The following is a 4,377-nucleotide window of genomic DNA, read 5'->3' on the forward strand; positions in this document are numbered from 1 at the left end:
AGTGGAAATCTTTCCAGCAGGAACAGAGGCAAAAACAAAAAAACTTTTACAGCAGCACGAAGAAGGATTAGAACCTCTGGCAATATTTGTATTGCTGTCCTTGCCGTCCTGTCCTAGTGATCAGAAACAGATTAAGGCCAAATGGGGCACTTGGCAAGGCAGCAACTTTGGCTCCCCATCCATTTGATTAACAATCATAAAGATTGCAGCTGGCTTTGAGAAATTTCCCCATCTCTATTGTGTGTATTGGTATGGCCCCTCACCATTAGACACCAACTGCCCACAAGTGCATCCTTCATTTTAAAGTGAAAGGCAGGTGCACAGCTTCGACTAATGGTGTTGCCCCCATGATTAGGTTAAAACTGAGCCCCCTGACATCCACTGGGCCCTAGGTTTCATTGTAGATGATCTGGCTCTTCCAATGACACCAACAAGCCTAAATTCTTGTACAGGCATCAAAGGAACAAGAAGTGAAGGAAAATCTCCCCAATCGGGTCACATGCAGAAATAAAAACATGCCAGAAATGTTAACTTTTATCCACTACACTCAAAAAAAAAGAAAATAAAAAATTGGCTGGAGTTGGTAGCGCAGTATAGGGTAATAGTTTATTAGCTGGAAACATGATAACTTCTGTGGTTTTTACACAATTACATTTCTGCCTAATCTTAACATTGCAGTTTGGACTTGTTTACTTATGTACTTCCCAGAATATGAAGAAATATCAGAAATGTGCAATCATAAGGCCAGAAATTTAAGTGGAATTTTAGGCAAAAGCAAAAATGACATACTGTATATGATGCAGCTTGTCAATAGCATTAACCAGCTGTGTTAATGCTGTTGACAAACTGCAGCATGTGCCATTTTTTATTTTTTCCATAGTTCTGCTTTTAATCCAATAAACAAATCAGTTGCTAAAGTATATCACAGAGGAAAAAAATATTAGATTAATTTTATCTTTCCTAGTTTTGCTTCTGGTTTTCATTTAAATACAGTATGTTGTAATTTCTACGTTCTTTATTGACGATGACGATAATAACAAAATTCCCCTGGATTGTCCTGGGGTAGAGTTGAGAAAACTTCCGAGTGCTTCTCTTTTAAAAAACAGCAAACTCATAATTATAATGCCTGTAGGTTTATCTCACGAGTGTGTTACAGATAGCTAAAAGTTGACTTTGGAAATTAAAGGGAATTTATAGCGTATTCCCAGTGAGAACATACCATATTTGATGCATTATTTAATGATGCATTAACTTATTTTTTAATGGGTTGTGTTCTTCTTTTTTTTCTTTTTTTTTTTTTTTTTTCTCTTTTTTCTCTGTATACGCTGTGTTACTTTTGGTTCTGCTGTGGTTGACAATAAGTCATATATATGTAAAGAAAACTGAACTATAAAATGTTAAACTATACTCTGTGATACGCAAACAGCAATAATGTTATTTGTTTATTTGTTGATATGTATAAAAAATGTACTTCTTGTTTTTTGAAAAATAAAATGTAGAATTAAAAAAAAAAAAACGTATTTTTTAATGTAATTTTCATATTTTATATGGTCTCTGTGTAGGGATTATTACTTCTTCTCTTAGATGTGTATAATTACAAGTTTTAAAGGGTCAAAACAACAAATAGACATACCTGTAAAAAGAAGAGGCATTAGAATTACCTTTATGGCAATCCTTATCTTGAAACACCGCCACAATGCTGCTCCTCGGCTGCTGCAAGTCTTCAACTGGTTGAATATTAAATGCTTTCCCCACCAAGCGCAGGGGTTCCTCCTGGCAGCACATATTTCCTGTAGTGATGTATGAGCTGGTGGGAGAAACCGCTATGTGCAGCAGGGTTAGCAGGTATTCAAACTCCCAGAAATGTTAAATATCCACAGGGGACATGGAGTAGCGTCATGACAGTGTTCCAAGACATGAGACATAGGAAAGGTAGGTATGGATTCATAAAGCCTAAATAGAATGTTTAAAGATGTTAAGGGCAATCATCTGGGAGATTATAGGCTCTTGACAAGTTGTAGAGTACCTGGTCTTCACAAAAGTTGTAGCCTCTGGGAGTGCCTGGTCTTCACCAAAGCTGCATCCTCTGGGAGTACCTGGTCTTTACCAGAGCCCCTGTTGGTGGGGTTGGCACTTATGTGGCAAGCACTCCCACAAGTGCTGCCACAATGCAGCCCCTTAAAATGACCAGCAGCTAAACAGGCTCAGGAAAGGGTTGTAACTAGGCATGCAGAGATCACACCAAAGGGTCATGCCAAAATGAAGTCTGGGAAGGGTATCCAAAAGGTGTTTGGCAGCTGACCAGAACAAAAAGAAACAGCCAAAAGCCAAGAAACATAGCTAAGTTTGGGAAAGACAGTGATCAAGCCAGCACTGAAGATGTGAGGTCAGCATCAAGGACAATCTGAAAAAAAGAAAAGAGAGAAATCAAGCAAATGTGGATGATGGACAACTTAAAAACAGAACAATATCTCCTTAAAAATAGGAGCTGGACCAATTAGGATAACTCCAGCAATAATTAAACCTACTGTGATGCTTTTATGCTATCATACATAGGTATTTGTGCTTACAGATTGGTTCTACATCTTGAAACACAGACAGACCTGCTTTTGCAGAGGACAATCCAATCTTAAAACTTATTTTTTAATTGGGCACAAGTTGCCACCCCTCATTATTGTCTGTAAAGAAAAAGGAGAAATACAGAGCCACAGAAGAGCTGAGTACAGAGCCTAAGAAGCTAAGTACAGCTTGCCAATATGGAGGTGTCACGTACCTGAAGGGAGACTGAAATGACGAGGTTGGCCTCTTTTGTATCTCCAGTCCGGGTCCCGCTCAGAGTGAAACAGAAGGAACCAAGGAACAGGAGGCACACGAGTGCCTGCAGATGGAGACCTGGAAACCTGTAGCAGGAAGTTGCAGCTGGTCGCAGGACTGTGGTTGCAGAGTAGAAAGTCGCAGCTGGTCGCAGGACTGTGGTTGCAGAGCAGGAAGTCACAGCTGGTCGCAGGACTGTGGTTGCAGAGCAGGAGGTCGCAGCTGGTCGCAGGACTGTGGTTGCAGAGCTGGAAGTGCCAGCTGGTCGTAGGACTGTAGTCGCAGACACTCGAGTAGTTGTGCTGGGACGAGCTGGGCACCAGGGCAAGGTCACAGGAATAGCTGGGTTCGTCAACAGGCGGGCAGCAGGGTACAGGAACATCAGGCAGAGACGGGTCAGATGGGAAGCCAGGTTCGTCAACAGGCAGGCAGCAGGGTACCGGTACATCAGGCAAAGACGAGTCAGATGAGGAGCTGGGATCAGGAACCAGAAATCAGGTAAAGCAGAGTTCAGAGTTGGGTCAACAAGAGCCAAGGTCAGCAACGGGAATCAAGCAGAATAACACAGGTTTCAGGGTAACAGGAACACAGCTGAAGACCAGTCAGCAACGGTCTGGGGTTAGAGCACTTCCTTAAATAGGCCGTCTTGCGCCAATTGGCATTATGGGCGCGCTCCTGCGTGTGCATGTAGTCCGCCGCGCATACGCATAGATGCGCCCAGGCATCTGCAAACACCTGTGCACATGCGCACAAGTGCGCACCGGACGGGAACTAATAGTTCTCTTACAGGAGGACAGCACTGAATCTTAAAAAAATTAGAAATTATCACAAAGTCATTGGCCAGGTAGCAGGACTGAATTTGCTTGGGTGGTGCTTAGAGATTAAACATAATAAAAATGGTATGTGGAAGCCTATAGCTGTAAGATGATCCAATCCTTTGACATCCCAAAGTAAGCTAAAGTGGAATTCCAGGCTAAAGCTAACTAATCTTAAAACTGCTCCCACTCCCCTTCTAAATGCCCTGTATACACGGTCGGACTTTCCGACAGAATATGTGCGATCGGAGCTTGTTGTCGGAAATTCCGACCGTGTGTGGGCTCCATCTGACTTTTTCCATCGGAATTTCTGACACACAAAGTTTGAGAGCAGGCTATAAAATTTTCCGACACCAAAATCTAATCCTTTAAATTCCGATCGTGTGTAGACAAATCCGACGGACAAAGTGCCACACATGCTCAGAATAAATTAAGAGACAAAAGCTATTGGCTATTGCCACGTTTATAGTCCCGACGTACGTGTTTTACGTCAACGAGTTCAGAACGATCGGATTTTCAGACAACTTAGTGCAACCGTGTGTATGCAAAACAAGTTTAAGCCAACATCCGTCTGAAAAAAATCCATGGATTTTGTTGTCAGAATGTCCGATCAATGTCCGATCGTGTGTACAGGGCATAACACCTATGCTAACTACTCTGTGGAAGAAAGATCTGAATACGTACCTGTTTTCAGGCCTCTTGAGTCTGGCCATGTGATCGACTCCCCTGTGGGATCGCAGACAATGGA

The 4,377-nt window shown here is 42.2% G+C and overlaps 1 long non-coding RNA gene across 1 annotated transcript in view; it reads left to right on the forward strand.

The window, feature by feature from the left end:
• The window catches only part of LOC141140624 (uncharacterized), a 50,600-nt gene extending 49,257 nt beyond the window's left edge, over positions 1-1,343 (forward strand). The window contains exon 3 of the long non-coding RNA XR_012243961.1: positions 1-1,343. This exon is cut by the window's left edge and continues 4,217 nt beyond it. This is a non-coding gene — a long non-coding RNA (uncharacterized lncRNA).
• The last annotated feature ends 3,034 nt before the right edge of the window (positions 1,344-4,377 follow it).

This window comes from Aquarana catesbeiana, linkage group LG04 (assembly GCF_042186555.1).
Source record: "Aquarana catesbeiana isolate 2022-GZ linkage group LG04, ASM4218655v1, whole genome shotgun sequence".
Lineage (NCBI taxonomy): Eukaryota > Metazoa > Chordata > Amphibia > Anura > Ranidae > Aquarana > Aquarana catesbeiana.